This window comes from Pungitius pungitius, chromosome 6, assembly GCF_949316345.1.
Source record: "Pungitius pungitius chromosome 6, fPunPun2.1, whole genome shotgun sequence".
NCBI lineage: Eukaryota > Metazoa > Chordata > Actinopteri > Perciformes > Gasterosteidae > Pungitius > Pungitius pungitius.
The window spans coordinates 7,144,321-7,169,730 of record NC_084905.1 but is presented as its reverse complement, the minus strand read 5'-3'; the positions used below and the strand labels follow the sequence as shown (position 1 = coordinate 7,169,730).

General features: G+C 41.9%; 60 non-coding genes across 60 annotated transcripts; all 60 read right to left on the bottom strand.

The window, feature by feature from the left end:
- Positions 1-451: 451 nt before the first annotated feature.
- trnaq-cug (transfer RNA glutamine (anticodon CUG)) lies at positions 452-523 on the bottom strand. The gene has a single exon. It is a non-coding gene; the product is annotated as a tRNA-Gln (tRNA).
- Positions 524-682: 159 nt separating this feature from the next.
- trnam-cau (transfer RNA methionine (anticodon CAU)) lies at positions 683-755 on the bottom strand. The gene has a single exon. It is a non-coding gene; the product is annotated as a tRNA-Met (tRNA).
- A 513-nt stretch (positions 756-1,268) lies between these two features.
- On the bottom strand, positions 1,269-1,340 carry trnaq-cug (transfer RNA glutamine (anticodon CUG)). The gene has a single exon. It is a non-coding gene; the product is annotated as a tRNA-Gln (tRNA).
- Positions 1,341-1,499: 159 nt separating this feature from the next.
- Positions 1,500-1,572, bottom strand: trnam-cau (transfer RNA methionine (anticodon CAU)). The gene has a single exon. It is a non-coding gene; the product is annotated as a tRNA-Met (tRNA).
- Positions 1,573-2,324: 752 nt separating this feature from the next.
- Positions 2,325-2,398, bottom strand: trnam-cau (transfer RNA methionine (anticodon CAU)). Its single transcript has one exon. It is a non-coding gene; the product is annotated as a tRNA-Met (tRNA).
- Positions 2,399-2,904: 506 nt separating this feature from the next.
- On the bottom strand, positions 2,905-2,976 carry trnaq-cug (transfer RNA glutamine (anticodon CUG)). Its single transcript has one exon. It is a non-coding gene; the product is annotated as a tRNA-Gln (tRNA).
- Positions 2,977-3,135: 159 nt separating this feature from the next.
- Positions 3,136-3,208, bottom strand: trnam-cau (transfer RNA methionine (anticodon CAU)). Its single transcript has one exon. It is a non-coding gene; the product is annotated as a tRNA-Met (tRNA).
- Positions 3,209-3,715: 507 nt separating this feature from the next.
- trnaq-cug (transfer RNA glutamine (anticodon CUG)) lies at positions 3,716-3,787 on the bottom strand. The gene has a single exon. It is a non-coding gene; the product is annotated as a tRNA-Gln (tRNA).
- A 159-nt stretch (positions 3,788-3,946) lies between these two features.
- On the bottom strand, positions 3,947-4,019 carry trnam-cau (transfer RNA methionine (anticodon CAU)). Its single transcript has one exon. It is a non-coding gene; the product is annotated as a tRNA-Met (tRNA).
- A 507-nt stretch (positions 4,020-4,526) lies between these two features.
- trnaq-cug (transfer RNA glutamine (anticodon CUG)) lies at positions 4,527-4,598 on the bottom strand. Its single transcript has one exon. It is a non-coding gene; the product is annotated as a tRNA-Gln (tRNA).
- A 159-nt stretch (positions 4,599-4,757) lies between these two features.
- Positions 4,758-4,830, bottom strand: trnam-cau (transfer RNA methionine (anticodon CAU)). Its single transcript has one exon. It is a non-coding gene; the product is annotated as a tRNA-Met (tRNA).
- Positions 4,831-5,337: 507 nt separating this feature from the next.
- Positions 5,338-5,409, bottom strand: trnaq-cug (transfer RNA glutamine (anticodon CUG)). The gene has a single exon. It is a non-coding gene; the product is annotated as a tRNA-Gln (tRNA).
- Positions 5,410-5,568: 159 nt separating this feature from the next.
- On the bottom strand, positions 5,569-5,641 carry trnam-cau (transfer RNA methionine (anticodon CAU)). Its single transcript has one exon. It is a non-coding gene; the product is annotated as a tRNA-Met (tRNA).
- A 507-nt stretch (positions 5,642-6,148) lies between these two features.
- trnaq-cug (transfer RNA glutamine (anticodon CUG)) lies at positions 6,149-6,220 on the bottom strand. Its single transcript has one exon. It is a non-coding gene; the product is annotated as a tRNA-Gln (tRNA).
- Positions 6,221-6,379: 159 nt separating this feature from the next.
- On the bottom strand, positions 6,380-6,452 carry trnam-cau (transfer RNA methionine (anticodon CAU)). Its single transcript has one exon. It is a non-coding gene; the product is annotated as a tRNA-Met (tRNA).
- Positions 6,453-6,958: 506 nt separating this feature from the next.
- Positions 6,959-7,030, bottom strand: trnaq-cug (transfer RNA glutamine (anticodon CUG)). Its single transcript has one exon. It is a non-coding gene; the product is annotated as a tRNA-Gln (tRNA).
- Positions 7,031-7,189: 159 nt separating this feature from the next.
- Positions 7,190-7,262, bottom strand: trnam-cau (transfer RNA methionine (anticodon CAU)). The gene has a single exon. It is a non-coding gene; the product is annotated as a tRNA-Met (tRNA).
- A 506-nt stretch (positions 7,263-7,768) lies between these two features.
- Positions 7,769-7,840, bottom strand: trnaq-cug (transfer RNA glutamine (anticodon CUG)). Its single transcript has one exon. It is a non-coding gene; the product is annotated as a tRNA-Gln (tRNA).
- Positions 7,841-7,999: 159 nt separating this feature from the next.
- Positions 8,000-8,072, bottom strand: trnam-cau (transfer RNA methionine (anticodon CAU)). Its single transcript has one exon. It is a non-coding gene; the product is annotated as a tRNA-Met (tRNA).
- Positions 8,073-8,579: 507 nt separating this feature from the next.
- Positions 8,580-8,651, bottom strand: trnaq-cug (transfer RNA glutamine (anticodon CUG)). The gene has a single exon. It is a non-coding gene; the product is annotated as a tRNA-Gln (tRNA).
- A 159-nt stretch (positions 8,652-8,810) lies between these two features.
- trnam-cau (transfer RNA methionine (anticodon CAU)) lies at positions 8,811-8,883 on the bottom strand. Its single transcript has one exon. It is a non-coding gene; the product is annotated as a tRNA-Met (tRNA).
- Positions 8,884-9,390: 507 nt separating this feature from the next.
- trnaq-cug (transfer RNA glutamine (anticodon CUG)) lies at positions 9,391-9,462 on the bottom strand. Its single transcript has one exon. It is a non-coding gene; the product is annotated as a tRNA-Gln (tRNA).
- A 159-nt stretch (positions 9,463-9,621) lies between these two features.
- trnam-cau (transfer RNA methionine (anticodon CAU)) lies at positions 9,622-9,694 on the bottom strand. Its single transcript has one exon. It is a non-coding gene; the product is annotated as a tRNA-Met (tRNA).
- Positions 9,695-10,201: 507 nt separating this feature from the next.
- Positions 10,202-10,273, bottom strand: trnaq-cug (transfer RNA glutamine (anticodon CUG)). Its single transcript has one exon. It is a non-coding gene; the product is annotated as a tRNA-Gln (tRNA).
- Positions 10,274-10,432: 159 nt separating this feature from the next.
- Positions 10,433-10,505, bottom strand: trnam-cau (transfer RNA methionine (anticodon CAU)). The gene has a single exon. It is a non-coding gene; the product is annotated as a tRNA-Met (tRNA).
- A 507-nt stretch (positions 10,506-11,012) lies between these two features.
- trnaq-cug (transfer RNA glutamine (anticodon CUG)) lies at positions 11,013-11,084 on the bottom strand. Its single transcript has one exon. It is a non-coding gene; the product is annotated as a tRNA-Gln (tRNA).
- A 159-nt stretch (positions 11,085-11,243) lies between these two features.
- On the bottom strand, positions 11,244-11,316 carry trnam-cau (transfer RNA methionine (anticodon CAU)). The gene has a single exon. It is a non-coding gene; the product is annotated as a tRNA-Met (tRNA).
- A 506-nt stretch (positions 11,317-11,822) lies between these two features.
- On the bottom strand, positions 11,823-11,894 carry trnaq-cug (transfer RNA glutamine (anticodon CUG)). Its single transcript has one exon. It is a non-coding gene; the product is annotated as a tRNA-Gln (tRNA).
- Positions 11,895-12,053: 159 nt separating this feature from the next.
- trnam-cau (transfer RNA methionine (anticodon CAU)) lies at positions 12,054-12,126 on the bottom strand. The gene has a single exon. It is a non-coding gene; the product is annotated as a tRNA-Met (tRNA).
- A 506-nt stretch (positions 12,127-12,632) lies between these two features.
- On the bottom strand, positions 12,633-12,704 carry trnaq-cug (transfer RNA glutamine (anticodon CUG)). The gene has a single exon. It is a non-coding gene; the product is annotated as a tRNA-Gln (tRNA).
- A 159-nt stretch (positions 12,705-12,863) lies between these two features.
- Positions 12,864-12,936, bottom strand: trnam-cau (transfer RNA methionine (anticodon CAU)). The gene has a single exon. It is a non-coding gene; the product is annotated as a tRNA-Met (tRNA).
- A 507-nt stretch (positions 12,937-13,443) lies between these two features.
- On the bottom strand, positions 13,444-13,515 carry trnaq-cug (transfer RNA glutamine (anticodon CUG)). The gene has a single exon. It is a non-coding gene; the product is annotated as a tRNA-Gln (tRNA).
- A 159-nt stretch (positions 13,516-13,674) lies between these two features.
- Positions 13,675-13,747, bottom strand: trnam-cau (transfer RNA methionine (anticodon CAU)). The gene has a single exon. It is a non-coding gene; the product is annotated as a tRNA-Met (tRNA).
- A 507-nt stretch (positions 13,748-14,254) lies between these two features.
- Positions 14,255-14,326, bottom strand: trnaq-cug (transfer RNA glutamine (anticodon CUG)). Its single transcript has one exon. It is a non-coding gene; the product is annotated as a tRNA-Gln (tRNA).
- A 159-nt stretch (positions 14,327-14,485) lies between these two features.
- Positions 14,486-14,558, bottom strand: trnam-cau (transfer RNA methionine (anticodon CAU)). The gene has a single exon. It is a non-coding gene; the product is annotated as a tRNA-Met (tRNA).
- A 507-nt stretch (positions 14,559-15,065) lies between these two features.
- On the bottom strand, positions 15,066-15,137 carry trnaq-cug (transfer RNA glutamine (anticodon CUG)). Its single transcript has one exon. It is a non-coding gene; the product is annotated as a tRNA-Gln (tRNA).
- A 159-nt stretch (positions 15,138-15,296) lies between these two features.
- On the bottom strand, positions 15,297-15,369 carry trnam-cau (transfer RNA methionine (anticodon CAU)). The gene has a single exon. It is a non-coding gene; the product is annotated as a tRNA-Met (tRNA).
- A 506-nt stretch (positions 15,370-15,875) lies between these two features.
- trnaq-cug (transfer RNA glutamine (anticodon CUG)) lies at positions 15,876-15,947 on the bottom strand. Its single transcript has one exon. It is a non-coding gene; the product is annotated as a tRNA-Gln (tRNA).
- Positions 15,948-16,106: 159 nt separating this feature from the next.
- On the bottom strand, positions 16,107-16,179 carry trnam-cau (transfer RNA methionine (anticodon CAU)). The gene has a single exon. It is a non-coding gene; the product is annotated as a tRNA-Met (tRNA).
- Positions 16,180-16,685: 506 nt separating this feature from the next.
- Positions 16,686-16,757, bottom strand: trnaq-cug (transfer RNA glutamine (anticodon CUG)). Its single transcript has one exon. It is a non-coding gene; the product is annotated as a tRNA-Gln (tRNA).
- A 159-nt stretch (positions 16,758-16,916) lies between these two features.
- trnam-cau (transfer RNA methionine (anticodon CAU)) lies at positions 16,917-16,989 on the bottom strand. Its single transcript has one exon. It is a non-coding gene; the product is annotated as a tRNA-Met (tRNA).
- Positions 16,990-17,496: 507 nt separating this feature from the next.
- On the bottom strand, positions 17,497-17,568 carry trnaq-cug (transfer RNA glutamine (anticodon CUG)). The gene has a single exon. It is a non-coding gene; the product is annotated as a tRNA-Gln (tRNA).
- Positions 17,569-17,727: 159 nt separating this feature from the next.
- On the bottom strand, positions 17,728-17,800 carry trnam-cau (transfer RNA methionine (anticodon CAU)). The gene has a single exon. It is a non-coding gene; the product is annotated as a tRNA-Met (tRNA).
- A 507-nt stretch (positions 17,801-18,307) lies between these two features.
- Positions 18,308-18,379, bottom strand: trnaq-cug (transfer RNA glutamine (anticodon CUG)). The gene has a single exon. It is a non-coding gene; the product is annotated as a tRNA-Gln (tRNA).
- Positions 18,380-18,538: 159 nt separating this feature from the next.
- Positions 18,539-18,611, bottom strand: trnam-cau (transfer RNA methionine (anticodon CAU)). The gene has a single exon. It is a non-coding gene; the product is annotated as a tRNA-Met (tRNA).
- Positions 18,612-19,118: 507 nt separating this feature from the next.
- On the bottom strand, positions 19,119-19,190 carry trnaq-cug (transfer RNA glutamine (anticodon CUG)). Its single transcript has one exon. It is a non-coding gene; the product is annotated as a tRNA-Gln (tRNA).
- A 159-nt stretch (positions 19,191-19,349) lies between these two features.
- trnam-cau (transfer RNA methionine (anticodon CAU)) lies at positions 19,350-19,422 on the bottom strand. Its single transcript has one exon. It is a non-coding gene; the product is annotated as a tRNA-Met (tRNA).
- A 507-nt stretch (positions 19,423-19,929) lies between these two features.
- trnaq-cug (transfer RNA glutamine (anticodon CUG)) lies at positions 19,930-20,001 on the bottom strand. Its single transcript has one exon. It is a non-coding gene; the product is annotated as a tRNA-Gln (tRNA).
- A 159-nt stretch (positions 20,002-20,160) lies between these two features.
- trnam-cau (transfer RNA methionine (anticodon CAU)) lies at positions 20,161-20,233 on the bottom strand. The gene has a single exon. It is a non-coding gene; the product is annotated as a tRNA-Met (tRNA).
- A 507-nt stretch (positions 20,234-20,740) lies between these two features.
- trnaq-cug (transfer RNA glutamine (anticodon CUG)) lies at positions 20,741-20,812 on the bottom strand. Its single transcript has one exon. It is a non-coding gene; the product is annotated as a tRNA-Gln (tRNA).
- A 159-nt stretch (positions 20,813-20,971) lies between these two features.
- On the bottom strand, positions 20,972-21,044 carry trnam-cau (transfer RNA methionine (anticodon CAU)). The gene has a single exon. It is a non-coding gene; the product is annotated as a tRNA-Met (tRNA).
- Positions 21,045-21,551: 507 nt separating this feature from the next.
- trnaq-cug (transfer RNA glutamine (anticodon CUG)) lies at positions 21,552-21,623 on the bottom strand. The gene has a single exon. It is a non-coding gene; the product is annotated as a tRNA-Gln (tRNA).
- A 159-nt stretch (positions 21,624-21,782) lies between these two features.
- On the bottom strand, positions 21,783-21,855 carry trnam-cau (transfer RNA methionine (anticodon CAU)). The gene has a single exon. It is a non-coding gene; the product is annotated as a tRNA-Met (tRNA).
- A 507-nt stretch (positions 21,856-22,362) lies between these two features.
- trnaq-cug (transfer RNA glutamine (anticodon CUG)) lies at positions 22,363-22,434 on the bottom strand. The gene has a single exon. It is a non-coding gene; the product is annotated as a tRNA-Gln (tRNA).
- Positions 22,435-22,593: 159 nt separating this feature from the next.
- On the bottom strand, positions 22,594-22,666 carry trnam-cau (transfer RNA methionine (anticodon CAU)). The gene has a single exon. It is a non-coding gene; the product is annotated as a tRNA-Met (tRNA).
- Positions 22,667-23,173: 507 nt separating this feature from the next.
- trnaq-cug (transfer RNA glutamine (anticodon CUG)) lies at positions 23,174-23,245 on the bottom strand. Its single transcript has one exon. It is a non-coding gene; the product is annotated as a tRNA-Gln (tRNA).
- Positions 23,246-23,404: 159 nt separating this feature from the next.
- On the bottom strand, positions 23,405-23,477 carry trnam-cau (transfer RNA methionine (anticodon CAU)). The gene has a single exon. It is a non-coding gene; the product is annotated as a tRNA-Met (tRNA).
- Positions 23,478-24,208: 731 nt separating this feature from the next.
- trnam-cau (transfer RNA methionine (anticodon CAU)) lies at positions 24,209-24,281 on the bottom strand. Its single transcript has one exon. It is a non-coding gene; the product is annotated as a tRNA-Met (tRNA).
- Positions 24,282-24,788: 507 nt separating this feature from the next.
- trnaq-cug (transfer RNA glutamine (anticodon CUG)) lies at positions 24,789-24,860 on the bottom strand. The gene has a single exon. It is a non-coding gene; the product is annotated as a tRNA-Gln (tRNA).
- A 159-nt stretch (positions 24,861-25,019) lies between these two features.
- On the bottom strand, positions 25,020-25,092 carry trnam-cau (transfer RNA methionine (anticodon CAU)). Its single transcript has one exon. It is a non-coding gene; the product is annotated as a tRNA-Met (tRNA).
- Between the last annotated feature and the right edge of the window lie 318 nt (positions 25,093-25,410).

The window sequence follows — 25,410 nt, the reverse complement described above, 5'->3', positions numbered from 1 at the left end:
CAATAAAGTCAAAATCAGCAAGGTGTAATAAGATTCATAGACAGATATCTCAAATGGCTTTTCCCTGGACTTGACACCTCAAACATTAAAGATGAACGCCCTATTGGTGTTACAGGGACTAATATATCTGGCTTCAATGTTTTTATGTGTCAATTGATCACCTTTTGTCTTGTTTTCGATTGCCTTTTCTCTTTTATCTCAAATGTGTTTCATTATGAAATGTTTTTGGATTGGCCGTTTTTCTGTATTTGGTCAACTAAATCATTTGAATGAAGTTGTGCCATGCCGAGTGGAAAGATTCTGTTTCCTCAATTTAACACCCGAGGGTTCCCAGAATCTCTGAGTTTTCTCCATGGCAAGTCCCCAACCTTAAACGCAGCAAATTGGCCCTGCAGGTAAGAATTCTAACCAAAGACTCAAGATTGCACCACTACAAACAGCTAAACGATTAAGGTTCCACCGAGACTTGAACTCGGATTACTGGATTCAGAGTCCAGAGTGCTAACCATTACACCATGGAACCCCAGGTAGACAAATAAACTGCCCACCTCACCTGGTCTGCGTGAGGTGCCAGATCTCCAGCATCAAATCTATTGGACTGTTTCATTGCTGACAGAAGGAAACTTACATAGCATTTGTGTGTGCAGGCATAACAAAATTGAGGAAAGAGCGTTAAAATCACTGCCCCGTGTGAGGGTCGAACTCACGGCCTTCAGATTATGAGACTGACGCGCTGCCTACTGCGCCAACGAGGCCCGAAAAGGACTTTATGTACACATTTCAAGTGTATGAGCTCAATTTGTTTCAATTACAATAAAGTCAAGATCAGCAAGGTGTAATAAGATTCATAGACAGATATCTCAAATGGCTTTTCCCTGGACTTGACACCTCAAACATTAAAGATGAACGCCCTATTGGTGTTACAGGGACTAATATATCTGGCTTCAATGTTTTTATGTGTCAATTGATCACCTTTTGTCTTGTTTTCGATTGCCTTTCCTCTTTTATCTCAAATGTGTTTCATAATGAAACGTTTTTGGATTGGCCGTTTTTCTGTATTTGGTCAACTAAATCATTTGAATGAAGTTGTGCCATGCCGAGTTGAAAGATTCTGTTACCTCAATTTAACATTAACACCCGAGGGTTCCCAGAATCTCTGAGTTTTCTCCATGGCAAGTCTCCAACCTTAAACGCAGCAAATTGGCCCTGCAGGTAAGAATTCTAACCAAAGACTCAAGATTGCACCACTACAAACTGCTAAACGATTAAGGTTCCACCGAGACTTGAACTCGGATTACTGGATTCAGAGTCCAGAGTGCTAACCATTACACCATGGAACCCCAGGTAGACAAATAAACTGCCCACCTCACCTGGTCTGCGTGAGGTGCCAGATCTCCAGCATCAAATCTATTGGACTGTTTCATTGCTGACAGAAGGAAACTTACGTAGCATTTGTGTGTGCAGGCATAACAAAATTGAGAAAAGAGCGTTAAAATCACTGCCCCGTGTGAGGGTCGAACTCACGACCTTCAGATTATGAGACTGACGCGCTGCCTACTGCGCCAACGAGGCCCGAAAAGGACTTTATGTACACATTTCAAGTGTATGAGCTCAATTTGTTTCAATTACAATAAAGTCAAGAGCAGCAAGGTGTAATAAGATTCATAGACAGATATCTCAAATGGCTTTTCCCTGGACTTGACACCTCAAACATTACAGATGAACGCCCTATTGGTGTTACAGAGACTAATATATCTGGCTTCAATGTTTTTATGTGTCAATTGATCACCTTTTGTCTTGTTTTCGATTGCCTTTTCTCTTTTATCTCAAATGTGTTTCATTATGAAATGTTTTTGGATTGGCTGTTTTTCTGTATTTGGTCAACTAAATCATTTGAATGAAGTTGTGCCATGCCGAGTGGAAAGATTCTGTTACCTCAATTTAACATTAACACCCGAGGGTTCCCAGAATCTCTGAGTTTTCTCCATGGCAAGTCTCCAACCTTAAACGCAGCAAATTGGCCCTGCAGGTAAAAATTCTAACCAGGTAAGAATTCTAACCAAAGACTCAAGATTGCACCACTACAAACTGCTAAACGATTAAGGTTCCACCGAGACTTGAACTGGATTCAGAGTCCAGAGTGCTAACCATTACACCATGGAACCCCAGGTAGACAAATAAACTGCCCACCTCACCTGGTCTGCGTGAGGTGCCAGATCTCCAGCATCAAATCTATTGGACTGTTTCATTGCTGACAGAAGGAAACTTACGTAGCATTTGTGTGTGCAGGCATAACAAAATTGAGAAAAGAGCGTTAAAATCACTGCCCCGTGTGAGGGTCGAACTCACGACCTTCAGATTATGAGACTGACGCGCTGCCTACTGCGCCAACGAGAGCGGAAAAGGACTTTATGTACACATTTCAAGTGTATGAGCTCAATTTGTTTCAATTACAATAAAGTCAAGATCAGCAAGGTGTAATAAGATTCATAGACAGATATCTCAAATGGCTTTTCCCTGGACTTGACACCTCAAACATTAAAGATGAACGCCCTATTGGTGTTACAGGGACTAATATATCTGGCTTCAATGTTTTTATGTGTCAATTGATCACCTTTTGTCTTGTTTTCGATTGCCTTTTCTCTTTTATCTCAAATGTGTTTCATAATTAAACGTTTTTGGAATGACCGTTTTTCTGTATTTGGTCAACTAAATCATTTGAATGAAGTTGTGCCATGCCGAGTGGAAAGATTCTGTTTCCTCAATTTAACACCCGAGGGTTCCCAGAATCTCTGAGTTTTCTCCATGGCACGTCCCCAACCTTAAACGCAGCAAATTGGCCCTGCAGGTAAGAATTCTAACCAAAGACTCAAGATTGCACCACTACAAACAGCTAAACGATTAAGGTTCCACCGAGACTTGAACTCGGATTACTGGATTCAGAGTCCAGAGTGCTAACCATTACACCATGGAACCCCAGGTAGACAAATAAACTGCCCACCTCACCTGGTCTGCGTGAGGTGCCAGATCTCCAGCATCAAATCTATTGGACTGTTTCATTGCTGACAGAAGGAAACTTACGTAGCATTTGTGTGTGCAGGCATAACAAAATTGAGAAAAGAGCGTTAAAATCACTGCCCCGTGTGAGGGTCGAACTCACGACCTTCAGATTATGAGACTGACGCGCTGCCTACTGCGCCAACGAGGCCCGAAAAGGACTTTATGTACACATTTCAAGTGTATGAGCTCAATTTGTTTAAATTACAATAAAGTCAAGAGCAGCAAGGTGTAATAAGATTCATAGACAGATATCTCAAATGGCTTTTCCCTGGACTTGACACCTCAAACATTACAGATGAACGCCCTATTGGTGTTACAGAGACTAATATATCTGGCTTCAATGTTTTTATGTGTCAATTGATCACCTTTTGTCTTGTTTTCGATTGCCTTTTCTCTTTTATCTCAAATGTGTTTCATAATTAAACGTTTTTGGATTGGCCGTTTTTCTGTATTTGGTCAACTAAATCATTTGAATGAAGTTGTGCCATGCCGAGTGGAAAGATTCTGTTTCCTCAATTTAACACCCGAGGGTTCCCAGAATCTTTGAGTTTTCTCCATGGGAAGTCTCCAACCTTAAACGCAGCAAATTGGCCCTGCAGGTAAGAATTCTAACCAAAGACTCAAGATTGCACCACTACAAAAAGCCAAACAATTAAGGTTCCACCGAGACTTGAACTCGGATTACTGGATTCAGAGTCCAGAGTGCTAACCATTACACCATGGAACCCCAGGTAGACAAATAAACTGCCCACCTCACCTGGTCTGCGTGAGGTGCCAGATCTCCAGCATCAAATCTATTGGACTGTTTCATTGCTGACAGAAGGAAACTTACGTAGCATTTGTGTGTGCAGGCATAACAAAATTGAGGAAAGAGCGTTAAAATCACTGCCCCCTGTGAGGGTCGAACTCACGGCCTTCAGATTATGAGACTGACGCGCTGCCTACTGCGCCAACGAGGCCCGAAAAGGACTTTATGTACACATTTCAAGTGTATGAGCTCAATTTGTTTCAATTACAATAAAGTCAAGAGCAGCAAGTTGTAATAAGATTCATAGACAGATATCTCAAATGGCTTTTCCCTGGACTTGACACCTCAAACATTACAGATGAACGCCCTATTGGTGTTACAGAGACTAATATATCTGGCTTCAATGTTTTTATGTGTCAATTGATCACCTTTTGTCTTGTTTTCGATTGCCTTTTCTCTTTTATCTCAAATGTGTTTCATAATTAAACGTTTTTGGAATGACCGTTTTTCTGTATTTGGTCAACTAAATCATTTGAATGAAGTTGTGCCATGCCGAGTGGAAAGATTCTGTTTCCTCAATTTAACACCCGAGGGTTCCCAGAATCTCTGAGTTTTCTCCATGGCAAGTCCCCAACCTTAAACGCAGCAAATTGGCCGTGCAGGTAAGAATTCTAACCAAAGACTCAAGATTGCACCACTACAAACAGCTAAACGATTAAGGTTCCACCGAGACTTGAACTCGGATTACTGGATTCAGAGTCCAGAGTGCTAACCATTACACCATGGAACCCCAGGTAGACAAATAAACTGCCCACCTCACCTGGTCTGCGTGAGGTGCCAGATCTCCAGCATCAAATCTATTGGACTGTTTCATTGCTGACAGAAGGAAACTTACGTAGCATTTGTGTGTGCAGGCATAACAAAATTGAGGAAAGAGCGTTAAAATCACTGCCCCGTGTGAGGGTCGAACTCACGGCCTTCAGATTATGAGACTGACGCGCTGCCTACTGCGCCAACGAGGCCCGAAAAGGACTTTATGTACACATTTCAAGTGTATGAGCTCAATTTGTTTCAATTACAATAAAGTCAAGATCAGCAAGGTGTAATAAGATTCATAGACAGATATCTCAAATGGCTTTTCCCTGGACTTGACACCTCAAACATTACAGATGAACGCCCTATTGGTGTTACAGAGACTAATATATCTGGCTTCAATGTTTTTATGTGTCAATTGATCACCTTTTGTCTTGTTTTCGATTGCCTTTTCTTTTTTATCTCAAATGTCTTTCATAATTAAACGTTTTTGGAATGACCGTTTTTCTGTATTTGGTCAACTAAATCATTTGAATGAAGTTGTGCCATGCCGAGTGGAAAGATTCTGTTTCCTCAATTTAACACCCGAGGGTTCCCAGAATCTCTGAGTTTTCTCCATGGCAAGTCCCCAACCTTAAACGCAGCAAATTGGCCCTGCAGGTAAGAATTCTAACCAAAGACTCAAGATTGCACCACTACAAACAGCTAAACGATTAAGGTTCCACCGAGACTTGAACTCGGATTACTGGATTCAGAGTCCAGAGTGCTAACCATTACACCATGGAACCCCAGGTAGACAAATAAACTGCCCACCTCACCTGGTCTGCGTGAGGTGCCAGATCTCCAGCATCAAATCTATTGGACTGTTTCATTGCTGACAGAAGGAAACTTACGTAGCATTTGTGTGTGCAGGCATAACAAAATTGAGGAAAGAGCGTTAAAATCACTGCCCCGTGTGAGGGTCGAACTCACGGCCTTCAGATTATGAGACTGACGCGCTGCCTACTGCGCCAACGAGGCCCGAAAAGGACTTTATGTACACATTTCAAGTGTATGAGCTCAATTTGTTTCAATTACAATAAAGTCAAGATCAGCAAGGTGTAATAAGATTCATAGACAGATATCTCAAATGGCTTTTCCCTGGACTTGACACCTCAAACATTAAAGATGAACGCCCTATTGGTGTTACAGGGACTAATATATCTGGCTTCAATGTTTTTATGTGTCAATTGATCACCTTTTGTCTTGTTTTCGATTGCCTTTTCTCTTTTATCTCAAATGTGTTTCATTATGAAATGTTTTTGGATTGGCCGTTTTTCTGTATTTGGTCAACTAAATCATTTGAATGAAGTTGTGCCATGCCGAGTGGAAAGATTCTGTTACCTCAATTTAACACCCGAGGGTTCCCAGAATCTCTGAGTTTTCTCCATGGCAAGTCTCCAACCTTAAACGCAGCAAATTGGCCCTGCAGGTAAGAATTCTAACCAAAGACTCAAGATTGCACCACTACAAACTGCTAAACGATTAAGGTTCCACCGAGACTTGAACTCGGATTACTGGATTCAGAGTCCAGAGTGCTAACCATTACACCATGGAACCCCAGGTAGACAAATCAACTGCCCACCTCACCTGGTCTGCGTGAGGTGCCAGATGTCGAGCATCAAATCTATTGGACTGTTTCATTGCTGACAGAAGGAAACTTACGTAGCATTTGTGTGTGCAGGCATAACAAAATTGAGGAAAGAGCGTTAAAATCACTGCCCCCTGTGAGGGCCGAACTCACGGCCTTCAGATTATGAGACTGACGCGCTGCCTACTGCGCCAACGAGGCCCGAAAAGGACTTTATGTACACATTTCAAGTGTATGAGCTCAATTTGTTTCAATTACAATAAAGTCAAGATCAGCAAGGTGTAATAAGATTCATAGACAGATATCTCAAATGGCTTTTCCCTGGACTTGACACCTCAAACATTAAAGATGAACGCCCTATTGGTGTTACAGGGACTAATATATCTGGCTTCAATGTTTTTATGTGTCAATTGATCACCTTTTGTCTTGTTTTCGATTGCCTTTCTCTTTTATCTCAAATGTGTTTCATTATGAAATGTTTTTGGATTGGCCGTTTTTCTGTATTTGGTCAACTAAATCATTTGAATGAAGTTGTGCCATGCCGAGTGGAAAGATTCTGTTACCTCAATTTAACACCCGAGGGTTCCCAGAATCTCTGAGTTTTCTCCATTGCAAGTCTCCAACCTTAAACGCAGCAAATTGGCCCTGCAGGTAAGAATTCTAACCAAAGACTCAAGATTGCACCACTACAAACTGCTAAACGATTAAGGTTCCACCGAGACTTGAACTCGGATTACTGGATTCAGAGTCCAGAGTGCTAACCATTACACCATGGAACCCCAGGTACACAAATCTAGTGCCTACCTCACCTGGTCTGCGTGAGGTGCCAGATGTCCAGCATCAAATCTATTGGACTGTTTCATTGCTGACAGAAGGAAACTTACGTAGCATTTGTGTGTGCAGGCATAACAAAATTGAGGAAAGAGCGTTAAAATCACTGCCCCCTGTGAGGGTCGAACTCACGGCCTTCAGATTATGAGACTGACGCGCTGCCTACTGCGCCAACGAGGCCCGAAAAGGACTTTATGTACACATTTCAAGTGTATGAGCTCAATTTGTTTCAATTACAATAAAGTCAAGATCAGCAAGGTGTAATAAGATTCATAGACAGATATCTCAAATGGCTTTTCCCTGGACTTGACACCTCAAACATTAAAGATGAACGCCCTATTGGTGTTACAGGGACTAATATATCTGGCTTCAATGTTTTTATGTGTCAATTGATCACCTTTTGTCTTGTTTTCGATTGCCTTTCTCTTTTATCTCAAATGTGTTTCATTATGAAATGTTTTTGGATTGGCCGTTTTTCTGTATTTGGTCAACTAAATCATTTGAATGAAGTTGTGCCATGCCGAGTGGAAAGATTCTGTTACCTCAATTTAACACCCGAGGGTTCCCAGAATCTCTGAGTTTTCTCCATTGCAAGTCTCCAACCTTAAACGCAGCAAATTGGCCCTGCAGGTAAGAATTCTAACCAAAGACTCAAGATTGCACCACTACAAACTGCTAAACGATTAAGGTTCCACCGAGACTTGAACTCGGATTACTGGATTCAGAGTCCAGAGTGCTAACCATTACACCATGGAACCCCAGGTACACAAATCTACTGCCTACCTCACCTGGTCTGCGTGAGGTGCCAGATGTCCAGCATCAAATCTATTGGACTGTTTCATTGCTGACAGAAGGAAACTTACGTAGCATTTGTGTGTGCAGGCATAACAAAATTGAGGAAAGAGCGTTAAAATCACTGCCCCCTGTGAGGGTCGAACTCACGGCCTTCAGATTATGAGACTGACGCGCTGCCTACTGCGCCAACGAGGCCCGAAAAGGACTTTATGTACACATTTCAAGTGTATGAGCTCAATTTGTTTCAATTACAATAAAGTCAAGATCAGCAAGGTGTAATAAGATTCATAGACAGATATCTCAAATGGCTTTTCCCAGGACTTGACACCTCAAACATTACAGATGAACGCCCTATTGGTGTTACAGGGACTAATATATCTAGCTTCAATGTTTTTATGTGTCAATTGATCACCTTTTGTCTTGTTTTCGATTGCCTTTTCTCTTTTATCTCAAATGTGTTTCATTATGAAATGTTTTTGGATTGGCCGTTTTTCTGTATTTGGTCAACTAAATCATTTGAATGAAGTTGTGCCATGCCGAGTGGAAAGATTCTGTTACCTCAATTTAACACCCGAGGGTTCCCAGAATCTTTGAGTTTTCTCCATGGGAAGTCTCCAACCTTAAACGCAGCAAATTGGCCCTGCAGGTAAGAATTCTAACCAAAGACTCAAGATTGCACCACTACAAACAGCTAAACGATTAAGGATCCACCGAGACTTGAACTCGGATTACTGGATTCAGAGTCCAGAGTGCTAACCATTACACCATGGAACCCCAGGTAGACAAATAAACTGCCCACCTCACCTGGTCTGCGTGAGGTGCCAGATCTCCAGCATCAAATCTATTGGACTGTTTCATTGCTGACAGAAGGAAACTTACGTAGCATTTGTGTGTGCAGGCATAACAAAATTGAGGAAAGAGCGTTAAAATCACTGCCCCGTGTGAGGGTCGAACTCACGGCCTTCAGATTATGAGACTGACGCGCTGCCTACTGCGCCAACGAGGCCCGAAAAGGACTTTATGTACACATTTCAAGTGTATGAGCTCAATTTGTTTCAATTACAATAAAGTCAAGATCAGCAAGGTGTAATAAGATTCATAGACAGATATCTCAAATGGCTTTTCCCTGGACTTGACACCTCAAACATTAAAGATGAACGCCCTATTGGTGTTACAGGGACTAATATATCTGGCTTCAATGTTTTTATGTGTCAATTGATCACCTTTTGTCTTGTTTTCGATTGCCTTTTCTCTTTTATCTCAAATGTGTTTCATAATTAAACGTTTTTGGAATGACCGTTTTTCTGTATTTGGTCAACTAAATCATTTGAATGAAGTTGTGCCATGCCGAGTGGAAAGATTCTGTTTCCTCAATTTAACACCCGAGGGTTCCCAGAATCTCTGAGTTTTCTCCATGGCAAGTCCCCAACCTTAAACGCAGCAAATTGGCCGTGCAGGTAAGAATTCTAACCAAAGACTCAAGATTGCACCACTACAAACAGCTAAACGATTAAGGTTCCACCGAGACTTGAACTCGGATTACTGGATTCAGAGTCCAGAGTGCTAACCATTACACCATGGAACCCCAGGTAGACAAATAAACTGCCCACCTCACCTGGTCTGCGTGAGGTGCCAGATCTCCAGCATCAAATCTATTGGACTGTTTCATTGCTGACAGAAGGAAACTTACGTAGCATTTGTGTGTGCAGGCATAACAAAATTGAGGAAAGAGCGTTAAAATCACTGCCCCGTGTGAGGGTCGAACTCACGGCCTTCAGATTATGAGACTGACGCGCTGCCTACTGCGCCAACGAGGCCCGAAAAGGACTTTATGTACACATTTCAAGTGTATGAGCTCAATTTGTTTCAATTACAATAAAGTCAAGAGCAGCAAGTTGTAATAAGATTCATAGACAGATATCTCAAATGGCTTTTCCCTGGACTTGACACCTCAAACATTACAGATGAACGCCCTATTGGTGTTACAGAGACTAATATATCTGGCTTCAATGTTTTTATGTGTCAATTGATCACCTTTTGTCTTGTTTTCGATTGCCTTTTCTCTTTTATCTCAAATGTGTTTCATAATTAAACGTTTTTGGAATGACCGTTTTTCTGTATTTGGTCAACTAAATCATTTGAATGAAGTTGTGCCATGCCGAGTGGAAAGATTCTGTTTCCTCAATTTAACACCCGAGGGTTCCCAGAATCTCTGAGTTTTCTCCATGGCAAGTCCCCAACCTTAAACGCAGCAAATTGGCCGTGCAGGTAAGAATTCTAACCAAAGACTCAAGATTGCACCACTACAAACAGCTAAACGATTAAGGTTCCACCGAGACTTGAACTCGGATTACTGGATTCAGAGTCCAGAGTGCTAACCATTACACCATGGAACCCCAGGTAGACAAATAAACTGCCCACCTCACCTGGTCTGCGTGAGGTGCCAGATCTCCAGCATCAAATCTATTGGACTGTTTCATTGCTGACAGAAGGAAACTTACGTAGCATTTGTGTGTGCAGGCATAACAAAATTGAGGAAAGAGCGTTAAAATCACTGCCCCGTGTGAGGGTCGAACTCACGGCCTTCAGATTATGAGACTGACGCGCTGCCTACTGCGCCAACGAGGCCCGAAAAGGACTTTATGTACACATTTCAAGTGTATGAGCTCAATTTGTTTCAATTACAATAAAGTCAAGATCAGCAAGGTGTAATAAGATTCATAGACAGATATCTCAAATGGCTTTTCCCTGGACTTGACACCTCAAACATTAAAGATGAACGCCCTATTGGTGTTACAGGGACTAATATATCTGGCTTCAATGTTTTTATGTGTCAATTGATCACCTTTTGTCTTGTTTTCGATTGCCTTTTCTCTTTTATCTCAAATGTGTTTCATTATGAAATGTTTTTGGATTGGCCGTTTTTCTGTATTTGGTCAACTAAATCATTTGAATGAAGTTGTGCCATGCCGAGTGGAAAGATTCTGTTACCTCAATTTAACACCCGAGGGTTCCCAGAATCTCTGAGTTTTCTCCATGGCAAGTCTCCAACCTTAAACGCAGCAAATTGGCCCTGCAGGTAAGAATTCTAACCAAAGACTCAAGATTGCACCACTACAAACTGCTAAACGATTAAGGTTCCACCGAGACTTGAACTCGGATTACTGGATTCAGAGTCCAGAGTGCTAACCATTACACCATGGAACCCCAGGTAGACAAATCAACTGCCCACCTCACCTGGTCTGCGTGAGGTGCCAGATGTCGAGCATCAAATCTATTGGACTGTTTCATTGCTGACAGAAGGAAACTTACGTAGCATTTGTGTGTGCAGGCATAACAAAATTGAGGAAAGAGCGTTAAAATCACTGCCCCCTGTGAGGGCCGAACTCACGGCCTTCAGATTATGAGACTGACGCGCTGCCTACTGCGCCAACGAGGCCCGAAAAGGACTTTATGTACACATTTCAAGTGTATGAGCTCAATTTGTTTCAATTACAATAAAGTCAAGATCAGCAAGGTGTAATAAGATTCATAGACAGATATCTCAAATGGCTTTTCCCTGGACTTGACACCTCAAACATTAAAGATGAACGCCCTATTGGTGTTACAGGGACTAATATATCTGGCTTCAATGTTTTTATGTGTCAATTGATCACCTTTTGTCTTGTTTTCGATTGCCTTTCTCTTTTATCTCAAATGTGTTTCATTATGAAATGTTTTTGGATTGGCCGTTTTTCTGTATTTGGTCAACTAAATCATTTGAATGAAGTTGTGCCATGCCGAGTGGAAAGATTCTGTTACCTCAATTTAACACCCGAGGGTTCCCAGAATCTCTGAGTTTTCTCCATTGCAAGTCTCCAACCTTAAACGCAGCAAATTGGCCCTGCAGGTAAGAATTCTAACCAAAGACTCAAGATTGCACCACTACAAACTGCTAAACGATTAAGGTTCCACCGAGACTTGAACTCGGATTACTGGATTCAGAGTCCAGAGTGCTAACCATTACACCATGGAACCCCAGGTACACAAATCTAGTGCCTACCTCACCTGGTCTGCGTGAGGTGCCAGATGTCCAGCATCAAATCTATTGGACTGTTTCATTGCTGACAGAAGGAAACTTACGTAGCATTTGTGTGTGCAGGCATAACAAAATTGAGGAAAGAGCGTTAAAATCACTGCCCCCTGTGAGGGTCGAACTCACGGCCTTCAGATTATGAGACTGACGCGCTGCCTACTGCGCCAACGAGGCCCGAAAAGGACTTTATGTACACATTTCAAGTGTATGAGCTCAATTTGTTTCAATTACAATAAAGTCAAGATCAGCAAGGTGTAATAAGATTCATAGACAGATATCTCAAATGGCTTTTCCCTGGACTTGACACCTCAAACATTAAAGATGAACGCCCTATTGGTGTTACAGGGACTAATATATCTGGCTTCAATGTTTTTATGTGTCAATTGATCACCTTTTGTCTTGTTTTCGATTGCCTTTCTCTTTTATCTCAAATGTGTTTCATTATGAAATGTTTTTGGATTGGCCGTTTTTCTGTATTTGGTCAACTAAATCATTTGAATGAAGTTGTGCCATGCCGAGTGGAAAGATTCTGTTACCTCAATTTAACACCCGAGGGTTCCCAGAATCTCTGAGTTTTCTCCATTGCAAGTCTCCAACCTTAAACGCAGCAAATTGGCCCTGCAGGTAAGAATTCTAACCAAAGACTCAAGATTGCACCACTACAAACTGCTAAACGATTAAGGTTCCACCGAGACTTGAACTCGGATTACTGGATTCAGAGTCCAGAGTGCTAACCATTACACCATGGAACCCCAGGTACACAAATCTACTGCCTACCTCACCTGGTCTGCGTGAGGTGCCAGATGTCCAGCATCAGATCTATTGGACTGTTTCATTGCTGACAGAAGGAAACTTACGTAGCATTTGTGTGTGCAGGCATAACAAAATTGAGGAAAGAGCGTTAAAATCACTGCCCCGTGTGAGGGTCGAACTCACGGCCTTCAGATTATGAGACTGACGCGCTGCCTACTGCGCCAACGAGGCCCGAAAAGGACTTTATGTACACATTTCAAGTGTATGAGCTCAATTTGTTTCAATTACAATAAAGTCAAGAGCAGCAAGTTGTAATAAGATTCATAGACAGATATCTCAAATGGCTTTTCCCTGGACTTGACACCTCAAACATTACAGATGAACGCCCTATTGGTGTTACAGAGACTAATATATCTGGCTTCAATGTTTTTATGTGTCAATTGATCACCTTTTGTCTTGTTTTCGATTGCCTTTTCTCTTTTATCTCAAATGTGTTTCATAATTAAACGTTTTTGGAATGACCGTTTTTCTGTATTTGGTCAACTAAATCATTTGAATGAAGTTGTGCCATGCCGAGTGGAAAGATTCTGTTTCCTCAATTTAACACCCGAGGGTTCCCAGAATCTCTGAGTTTTCTCCATGGCAAGTCCCCAACCTTAAACGCAGCAAATTGGCCGTGCAGGTAAGAATTCTAACCAAAGACTCAAGATTGCACCACTACAAACAGCTAAACGATTAAGGTTCCACCGAGACTTGAACTCGGATTACTGGATTCAGAGTCCAGAGTGCTAACCATTACACCATGGAACCCCAGGTAGACAAATAAACTGCCCACCTCACCTGGTCTGCGTGAGGTGCCAGATCTCCAGCATCAAATCTATTGGACTGTTTCATTGCTGACAGAAGGAAACTTACGTAGCATTTGTGTGTGCAGGCATAACAAAATTGAGGAAAGAGCGTTAAAATCACTGCCCCGTGTGAGGGTCGAACTCACGGCCTTCAGATTATGAGACTGACGCGCTGCCTACTGCGCCAACGAGGCCCGAAAAGGACTTTATGTACACATTTCAAGTGTATGAGCTCAATTTGTTTCAATTACAATAAAGTCAAGATCAGCAAGGTGTAATAAGATTCATAGACAGATATCTCAAATGGCTTTTCCCTGGACTTGACACCTCAAACATTACAGATGAACGCCCTATTGGTGTTACAGAGACTAATATATCTGGCTTCAATGTTTTTATGTGTCAATTGATCACCTTTTGTCTTGTTTTCGATTGCCTTTTCTTTTTTATCTCAAATGTCTTTCATAATTAAACGTTTTTGGAATGACCGTTTTTCTGTATTTGGTCAACTAAATCATTTGAATGAAGTTGTGCCATGCCGAGTGGAAAGATTCTGTTTCCTCAATTTAACACCCGAGGGTTCCCAGAATCTCTGAGTTTTCTCCATGGCAAGTCCCCAACCTTAAACGCAGCAAATTGGCCCTGCAGGTAAGAATTCTAACCAAAGACTCAAGATTGCACCACTACAAACAGCTAAACGATTAAGGTTCCACCGAGACTTGAACTCGGATTACTGGATTCAGAGTCCAGAGTGCTAACCATTACACCATGGAACCCCAGGTAGACAAATAAACTGCCCACCTCACCTGGTCTGCGTGAGGTGCCAGATCTCCAGCATCAAATCTATTGGACTGTTTCATTGCTGACAGAAGGAAACTTACGTAGCATTTGTGTGTGCAGGCATAACAAAATTGAGGAAAGAGCGTTAAAATCACTGCCCCGTGTGAGGGTCGAACTCACGGCCTTCAGATTATGAGACTGACGCGCTGCCTACTGCGCCAACGAGGCCCGAAAAGGACTTTATGTACACATTTCAAGTGTATGAGCTCAATTTGTTTCAATTACAATAAAGTCAAGATCAGCAAGGTGTAATAAGATTCATAGACAGATATCTCAAATGGCTTTTCCCTGGACTTGACACCTCAAACATTAAAGATGAACGCCCTATTGGTGTTACAGGGACTAATATATCTGGCTTCAATGTTTTTATGTGTCAATTGATCACCTTTTGTCTTGTTTTCGATTGCCTTTTCTCTTTTATCTCAAATGTGTTTCATTATGAAATGTTTTTGGATTGGCCGTTTTTCTGTATTTGGTCAACTAAATCATTTGAATGAAGTTGTGCCATGCCGAGTGGAAAGATTCTGTTACCTCAATTTAACACCCGAGGGTTCCCAGAATCTCTGAGTTTTCTCCATGGCAAGTCTCCAACCTTAAACGCAGCAAATTGGCCCTGCAGGTAAGAATTCTAACCAAAGACTCAAGATTGCACCACTACAAACTGCTAAACGATTAAGGTTCCACCGAGACTTGAACTCGGATTACTGGATTCAGAGTCCAGAGTGCTAACCATTACACCATGGAACCCCAGGTAGACAAATCAACTGCCCACCTCACCTGGTCTGCGTGAGGTGCCAGATGTCGAGCATCAAATCTATTGGACTGTTTCATTGCTGACAGAAGGAAACTTACGTAGCATTTGTGTGTGCAGGCATAACAAAATTGAGGAAAGAGCGTTAAAATCACTGCCCCCTGTGAGGGCCGAACTCACGGCCTTCAGATTATGAGACTGACGCGCTGCCTACTGCGCCAACGAGGCCCGAAAAGGACTTTATGTACACATTTCAAGTGTATGAGCTCAATTTGTTTCAATTACAATAAAGTCAAGATCAGCAAGGTGTAATAAGATTCATAGACAGATATCTCAAATGGCTTTTCCCTGGACTTGACACCTCAAACATTAAAGATGAACGCCCTATTGGTGTTACAGGGACTAATATATCTGGCTTCAATGTTTTTATGTGTCAATTGATCACCTTTTGTCTTGTTTTCGATTGCCTTTCTCTTTTATCTCAAATGTGTTTCATTATGAAATGTTTTTGGATTGGCCGTTTTTCTGTATTTGGTCAACTAAATCATTTGAATGAAGTTGTGCCATGCCGAGTGGAAAGATTCTGTTACCTCAATTTAACACCCGAGGGTTCCCAGAATCTCTGAGTTTTCTCCATTGCAAGTCTCCAACCTTAAACGCAGCAAATTGGCCCTGCAGGTAAGAATTCTAACCAAAGACTCAAGATTGCACCACTACAAACTGCTAAACGATTAAGGTTCCACCGAGACTTGAACTCGGATTACTGGATTCAGAGTCCAGAGTGCTAACCATTACACCATGGAACCCCAGGTACACAAATCTAGTGCCTACCTCACCTGGTCTGCGTGAGGTGCCAGATGTCCAGCATCAAATCTATTGGACTGTTTCATTGCTGACAGAAGGAAACTTACGTAGCATTTGTGTGTGCAGGCATAACAAAATTGAGGAAAGAGCGTTAAAATCACTGCCCCCTGTGAGGGTCGAACTCACGGCCTTCAGATTATGAGACTGACGCGCTGCCTACTGCGCCAACGAGGCCCGAAAAGGACTTTATGTACACATTTCAAGTGTATGAGCTCAATTTGTTTCAATTACAATAAAGTCAAGATCAGCAAGGTGTAATAAGATTCATAGACAGATATCTCAAATGGCTTTTCCCTGGACTTGACACCTCAAACATTAAAGATGAACGCCCTATTGGTGTTACAGGGACTAATATATCTGGCTTCAATGTTTTTATGTGTCAATTGATCACCTTTTGTCTTGTTTTCGATTGCCTTTCTCTTTTATCTCAAATGTGTTTCATTATGAAATGTTTTTGGATTGGCCGTTTTTCTGTATTTGGTCAACTAAATCATTTGAATGAAGTTGTGCCATGCCGAGTGGAAAGATTCTGTTACCTCAATTTAACACCCGAGGGTTCCCAGAATCTCTGAGTTTTCTCCATTGCAAGTCTCCAACCTTAAACGCAGCAAATTGGCCCTGCAGGTAAGAATTCTAACCAAAGACTCAAGATTGCACCACTACAAACTGCTAAACGATTAAGGTTCCACCGAGACTTGAACTCGGATTACTGGATTCAGAGTCCAGAGTGCTAACCATTACACCATGGAACCCCAGGTACACAAATCTACTGCCTACCTCACCTGGTCTGCGTGAGGTGCCAGATGTCCAGCATCAGATCTATTGGACTGTTTCATTGCTGACAGAAGGAAACTTACGTAGCATTTGTGTGTGCAGGCATAACAAAATTGAGGAAAGAGCGTTAAAATCACTGCCCCCTGTGAGGGTCGAACTCACGGCCTTCAGATTATGAGACTGACGCGCTGCCTACTGCGCCAACGAGGCCCGAAAAGGACTTTATGTACACATTTCAAGTGTATGAGCTCAATTTGTTTCAATTACAATAAAGTCAAGATCAGCAAGGTGTAATAAGATTCATAGACAGATATCTCAAATGGCTTTTCCCAGGACTTGACACCTCAAACATTACAGATGAACGCCCTATTGGTGTTACAGGGACTAATATATCTAGCTTCAATGTTTTTATGTGTCAATTGATCACCTTTTGTCTTGTTTTCGATTGCCTTTTCTCTTTTATCTCAAATGTGTTTCATTATGAAATGTTTTTGGATTGGCCGTTTTTCTGTATTTGGTCAACTAAATCATTTGAATGAAGTTGTGCCATGCCGAGTGGAAAGATTCTGTTACCTCAATTTAACACCCGAGGGTTCCCAGAATCTTTGAGTTTTCTCCATGGGAAGTCTCCAACCTTAAACGCAGCAAATTGGCCCTGCAGGTAAGAATTCTAACCAAAGACTCAAGATTGCACCACTACAAAAAGCCAAACAATTAAGGTTCCACCGAGACTTGAACTCGGATTACTGGATTCAGAGTCCAGAGTGCTAACCATTACACCATGGAACCCCAGGTAGACAAATAAACTGCCCACCTCACCTGGTCTGCGTGAGGTGCCAGATCTCCAGCATCAAATCTATTGGACTGTTTCATTGCTGACAGAAGGAAACTTACGTAGCATTTGTGTGTGCAGGCATAACAAAATTGAGGAAAGAGCGTTAAAATCACTGCCCCGTGTGAGGGTCGAACTCACGGCCTTCAGATTATGAGACTGACGCGCTGCCTACTGCGCCAACGAGGCCCGAAAAGGACTTTATGTACACATTTCAAGTGTATGAGCTCAATTTGTTTCAATTACAATAAAGTCAAGATCAGCAAGGTGTAATAAGATTCATAGACAGATATCTCAAATGGCTTTTCCCTGGACTTGACACCTCAAACATTACAGATGAACGCCCTATTGGTGTTACAGAGACTAATATATCTGGCTTCAATGTTTTTATGTGTCAATTGATCACCTTTTGTCTTGTTTTCGATTGCCTTTTCTCTTTTATCTCAAATGTGTTTCATAATTAAACGTTTTTGGAATGACCATTTTTCTGTATTTGGTCAACTAAATCATTTGAATGAAGTTGTGCCATGCCGAGTGGAAAGATTCTGTTTCCTCAATTTAACACCCGAGGGTTCCCAGAATCTCTGAGTTTTCTCCATTGCAAGTCTCCAACCTTAAACGCAGCAAATTGGCCCTGCAGGTAAGAATTCTAACCAAAGACTCAAGATTGCACCACTACAAACTGCTAAACGATTAAGGTTCCACCGAGACTTGAACTCGGATTACTGGATTCAGAGTCCAGAGTGCTAACCATTACACCATGGAACCCCAGGTAGACAAATAAACTGCCCACCTCACCTGGTCTGCGTGAGGTGCCAGATCTCCAGCATCAAATCTATTGGACTGTTTCATTGCTGACAGAAGGAAACTTACGTAGCATTTGTGTGTGCAGGCATAACAAAATTGAGGAAAGAGCGTTAAAATCACTGCCCCCTGTGAGGGTCGAACTCACGGCCTTCAGATTATGAGACTGACGCGCTGCCTACTGCGCCAACGAGGCCCGAAAAGGACTTTATGTACACATTTCAAGTGTATGAGCTCAATTTGTTTCAATTACAATAAAGTCAAGAGCAGCAAGGTGTAATAAGATTCATAGACAGATATCTCAAATGGCTTTTCCCTGGACTTGACACCTCAAACATTACAGATGAACGCCCTATTGGTGTTACAGAGACTAATATATCTGGCTTCAATGTTTTTATGTGTCAATTGATCACCTTTTGTCTTGTTTTCGATTGCCTTTTCTCTTTTATCTCAAATGTGTTTCATAATTAAACGTTTTTGGAATGACCGTTTTTCTGTATTTGGTCAACTAAATCATTTGAATGAAGTTGTGCCATGCCGAGTGGAAAGATTCTGTTTCCTCAATTTAACACCCGAGGGTTCCCAGAATCTCTGAGTTTTCTCCATGGCAAGTCCCCAACCTTAAACGCAGCAAATTGGCCGTGCAGGTAAGAATTCTAACCAAAGACTCAAGATTGCACCACTACAAACAGCTAAACGATTAAGGTTCCACCGAGACTTGAACTCGGATTACTGGATTCAGAGTCCAGAGTGCTAACCATTACACCATGGAACCCCAGGTAGACAAATAAACTGCCCACCTCACCTGGTCTGCGTGAGGTGCCAGATCTCCAGCATCAAATCTATTGGACTGTTTCATTGCTGACAGAAGGAAACTTACGTAGCATTTGTGTGTGCAGGCATAACAAAATTGAGGAAAGAGCGTTAAAATCACTGCCCCGTGTGAGGGTCGAACTCACGGCCTTCAGATTATGAGACTGACGCGCTGCCTACTGCGCCAACGAGGCCCGAAAAGGACTTTATGTACACATTTCAAGTGTATGAGCTCAATTTGTTTCAATTACAATAAAGTCAAGAGCAGCAAGGTGTAATAAGATTCATAGACAGATATCTCAAATGGCTTTTCCCTGGACTTGACACCTCAAACATTACAGATGAACGCCCTATTGGTGTTACAGAGACTAATATATCTGGCTTCAATGTTTTTATGTGTCAATTGATCACCTTTTGTCTTGTTTTCGATTGCCTTTTCTCTTTTATCTCAAATGTGTTTCATAATTAAACGTTTTTGGAATGACCGTTTTTCTGTATTTGGTCAACTAAATCATTTGAATGAAGTTGTGCCATGCCGAGTGGAAAGATTCTGTTTCCTCAATTTAACACCCGAGGGTTCCCAGAATCTCTGAGTTTTCTCCATGGCAAGTCCCCAACCTTAAACGCAGCAAATTGGCCGTGCAGGTAAGAATTCTAACCAAAGACTCAAGATTGCACCACTACAAACAGCTAAACGATTAAGGTTCCACCGAGACTTGAACTCGGATTACTGGATTCAGAGTCCAGAGTGCTAACCATTACACCATGGAACCCCAGGTAGACAAATAAACTGCCCACCTCACCTGGTCTGCGTGAGGTGCCAGATCTCCAGCATCAAATCTATTGGACTGTTTCATTGCTGACAGAAGGAAACTTACGTAGCATTTGTGTGTGCAGGCATAACAAAATTGAGAAAAGAGCGTTAAAATCACTGCCCCGTGTGAGGGTCGAACTCACGACCTTCAGATTATGAGACTGACGCGCTGCCTACTGCGCCAACGAGGCCCGAAAAGGACTTTATGTACACATTTCAAGTGTATGAGCTCAATTTGTTTCAATTACAATAAAGTCAAGAGCAGCAAGGTGTAATAAGATTCATAGACAGATATCTCAAATGGCTTTTCCCTGGACTTGACACCTCAAACATTACAGATGAACGCCCTATTGGTGTTACAGAGACTAATATATCTGGCTTCAATGTTTTTATGTGTCAATTGATCACCTTTTGTCTTGTTTTCGATTGCCTTTTCTCTTTTATCTCAAATGTGTTTCATAATTAAACGTTTTTGGATTGGCCGTTTTTCTGTATTTGGTCAACTAAATCATTTGAATGAAGTTGTGCCATGCCGAGTGGAAAGATTCTGTTTCCTCAATTTAACACCCGAGGGTTCCCAGAATCTTTGAGTTTTCTCCATGGGAAGTCTCCAACCTTAAACGCAGCAAATTGGCCCTGCAGGTAAGAATTCTAACCAAAGACTCAAGATTGCACCACTACAAAAAGCCAAACAATTAAGGTTCCACCGAGACTTGAACTCGGATTACTGGATTCAGAGTCCAGAGTGCTAACCATTACACCATGGAACCCCAGGTAGACAAATAAACTGCCCACCTCACCTGGTCTGCGTGAGGTGCCAGATCTCCAGCATCAAATCTATTGGACTGTTTCATTGCTGACAGAAGGAAACTTACGTAGCATTTGTGTGTGCAGGCATAACAAAATTGAGGAAAGAGCGTTAAAATCACTGCCCCCTGTGAGGGTCGAACTCACGGCCTTCAGATTATGAGACTGACGCGCTGCCTACTGCGCCAACGAGGCCCGAAAAGGACTTTATGTACACATTTCAAGTGTATGAGCTCAATTTGTTTCAATTACAATAAAGTCAAGAGCAGCAAGGTGTAATAAGATTCATAGACAGATATCTCAAATGGCTTTTCCCTGGACTTGACACCTCAAACATTACAGATGAACGCCCTATTGGTGTTACAGAGACTAATATATCTGGCTTCAATGTTTTTATGTGTCAATTGATCACCTTTTGTCTTGTTTTCGATTGCCTTTTCTCTTTTATCTCAAATGTGTTTCATAATTAAACGTTTTTGGAATGACCGTTTTTCTGTATTTGGTCAACTAAATCATTTGAATGAAGTTGTGCCATGCCGAGTGGAAAGATTCTGTTTCCTCAATTTAACACCCGAGGGTTCCCAGAATCTCTGAGTTTTCTCCATGGCAAGTCCCCAACCTTAAACGCAGCAAATTGGCCGTGCAGGTAAGAATTCTAACCAAAGACTCAAGATTGCACCACTACAAACAGCTAAACGATTAAGGTTCCACCGAGACTTGAACTCGGATTACTGGATTCAGAGTCCAGAGTGCTAACCATTACACCATGGAACCCCAGGTAGACAAATAAACTGCCCACCTCACCTGGTCTGCGTGAGGTGCCAGATCTCCAGCATCAAATCTATTGGACTGTTTCATTGCTGACAGAAGGAAACTTACGTAGCATTTGTGTGTGCAGGCATAACAAAATTGAGGAAAGAGCGTTAAAATCACTGCCCCGTGTGAGGGTCGAACTCACGGCCTTCAGATTATGAGACTGACGCGCTGCCTACTGCGCCAACGAGGCCCGAAAAGGACTTTATGTACACATTTCAAGTGTATGAGCTCAATTTGTTTCAATTACAATAAAGTCAAGAGCAGCAAGGTGTAATAAGATTCATAGACAGATATCTCAAATGGCTTTTCCCTGGACTTGACACCTCAAACATTACAGATGAACGCCCTATTGGTGTTACAGAGACTAATATATCTGGCTTCAATGTTTTTATGTGTCAATTGATCACCTTTTGTCTTGTTTTCGATTGCCTTTTCTCTTTTATCTCAAATGTGTTTCATAATTAAACGTTTTTGGAATGACCGTTTTTCTGTATTTGGTCAACTAAATCATTTGAATGAAGTTGTGCCATGCCGAGTGGAAAGATTCTGTTTCCTCAATTTAACACCCGAGGGTTCCCAGAATCTCTGAGTTTTCTCCATGGCAAGTCCCCAACCTTAAACGCAGCAAATTGGCCGTGCAGGTAAGAATTCTAACCAAAGACTCAAGATTGCACCACTACAAACAGCTAAACGATTAAGGTTCCACCGAGACTTGAACTCGGATTACTGGATTCAGAGTCCAGAGTGCTAACCATTACACCATGGAACCCCAGGTAGACAAATAAACTGCCCACCTCACCTGGTCTGCGTGAGGTGCCAGATCTCCAGCATCAAATCTATTGGACTGTTTCATTGCTGACAGAAGGAAACTTACGTAGCATTTGTGTGTGCAGGCATAACAAAATTGAGGAAAGAGCGTTAAAATCACTGCCCCGTGTGAGGGTCGAACTCACGGCCTTCAGATTATGAGACTGACGCGCTGCCTACTGCGCCAACGAGGCCCGAAAAGGACTTTATGTACACATTTCAAGTGTATGAGCTCAATTTGTTTCAATTACAATAAAGTCAAGATCAGCAAGGTGTAATAAGATTCATAGACAGATATCTCAAATGGCTTTTCCCTGGACTTGACACCTCAAACATTACAGATGAACGCCCTATTGGTGTTACAGAGACTAATATATCTGGCTTCAATGTTTTTATGTGTCAATTGATCACCTTTTGTCTTGTTTTCGATTGCCTTTTCTCTTTTATCTCAAATGTCTTTCATAATTAAACGTTTTTGGAATGACCGTTTTTCTGTATTTGGTCAACTAAATCATTTGAATGAAGTTGTGCCATGCCGAGTGGAAAGATTCTGTTTCCTCAATTTAACACCCGAGGGTTCCCAGAATCTCTGAGTTTTCTCCATGGCAAGTCCCCAACCTTAAACGCAGCAAATTGGCCCTGCAGGTAAGAATTCTAACCAAAGACTCAAGATTGCACCACTACAAACAGCTAAACGATTAAGGTTCCACCGAGACTTGAACTCGGATTACTGGATTCAGAGTCCAGAGTGCTAACCATTACACCATGGAACCCGAGGTAGACAAATAAACTGCCCACCTCACCTGGTCTGCGTGAGGTGCCAGATCTCCAGCATCAAATCTATTGGACTGTTTCATTGCTGACAGAAGGAAACTTACGTAGCATTTGTGTGTGCAGGCATAACAAAATTGAGGAAAGAGCGTTAAAATCACTGCCCCGTGTGAGGGTCGAACTCACGGCCTTCAGATTATGAGACTGACGCGCTGCCTACTGCGCCAACGAGGCCCGAAAAGGACTTTATGTACACATTTCAAGTGTATGAGCTCAATTTGTTTCAATTACAATAAAGTCAAGATCAGCAAGGTGTAATAAGATTCATAGACAGATATCTCAAATGGCTTTTCCCTGGACTTGACACCTCAAACATTAAAGATGAACGCCCTATTGGTGTTACAGGGACTAATATATCTGGCTTCAATGTTTTTATGTGTCAATTGATCACCTTTTGTCTTGTTTTCGATTGCCTTTTCTCTTTTATCTCAAATGTGTTTCATTATGAAATGTTTTTGGATTGGCCGTTTTTCTGTATTTGGTCAACTAAATCATTTGAATGAAGTTGTGCCATGCCGAGTGGAAAGATTCTGTTACCTCAATTTAACACCCGAGGGTTCCCAGAATCTCTGAGTTTTCTCCATGGCAAGTCTCCAACCTTAAACGCAGCAAATTGGCCCTGCAGGTAAGAATTCTAACCAAAGACTCAAGATTGCACCACTACAAACTGCTAAACGATTAAGGTTCCACCGAGACTTGAACTCGGATTACTGGATTCAGAGTGCTAACCATTACACCATGGAACCCCAGGTAGACAAATCAACTGCCCACCTCACCTGGTCTGCGTGAGGTGCCAGATGTCCAGCATCAAATCTATTGGACTGTTTCATTGCTGACAGAAGGAAACTTACGTAGCATTTGTGTGTGCAGGCATAACAAAATTGAGGAAAGAGCGTTAAAATCACTGCCCCCTGTGAGGGTCGAACTCACGGCCTTCAGATTATGAGACTGACGCGCTGCCTACTGCGCCAACGAGGCCCGAAAAGGACTTTATGTACACATTTCAAGTGTATGAGCTCAATTTGTTTCAATTACAATAAAGTCAAGATCAGCAAGGTGTAATAAGATTCATAGACAGATATCTCAAATGGCTTTTCCCAGGACTTGACACCTCAAACATTACAGATGAACGCCCTATTGGTGTTACAGGGACTAATATATCTAGCTTCAATGTTTTTATGTGTCAATTGATCACCTTTTGTCTTGTTTTCGATTGCCTTTTCTCTTTTATCTCAAATGTGTTTCATTATGAAATGTTTTTGGATTGGCCGTTTTTCTGTATTTGGTCAACTAAATCATTTGAATGAAGTTGTGCCATGCCGAGTGGAAAGATTCTGTTACCTCAATTTAACACCCGAGGGTTCCCAGAATCTTTGAGTTTTCTCCATGGGAAGTCTCCAACCTTAAACGCAGCAAATTGGCCCTGCAGGTAAGAATTCTAACCAAAGACTCAAGATTGCACCACTACAAAAAGCCAAACAATTAAGGTTCCACCGAGACTTGAACTCGGATTACTGGATTCAGAGTCCAGAGTGCTAACCATTACACCATGGAACCCCAGGTAGACAAATAAACTGCCCACCTCACCTGGTCTGCGTGAGGTGCCAGATCTCCAGCATCAAATCTATTGGACTGTTTCATTGCTGACAGAAGGAAACTTACGTAGCATTTGTGTGTGCAGGCATAACAAAATTGAGGAAAGAGCGTTAAAATCACTGCCCCCTGTGAGGGTCGAACTCACGGCCTTCAGATTATGAGACTGACGCGCTGCCTACTGCGCCAACGAGGCCCGAAAAGGACTTTATGTACACATTTCAAGTGTATGAGCTCAATTTGTTTCAATTACAATAAAGTCAAGAGCAGCAAGGTGTAATAAGATTCATAGACAGATATCTCAAATGGCTTTTCCCTGGACTTGACACCTCAAACATTACAGATGAACGCCCTATTGGTGTTACAGAGACTAATATATCTGGCTTCAATGTTTTTATGTGTCAATTGATCACCTTTTGTCTTGTTTTCGATTGCCTTTTCTCTTTTATCTCAAATGTGTTTCATAATTAAACGTTTTTGGAATGACCGTTTTTCTGTATTTGGTCAACTAAAT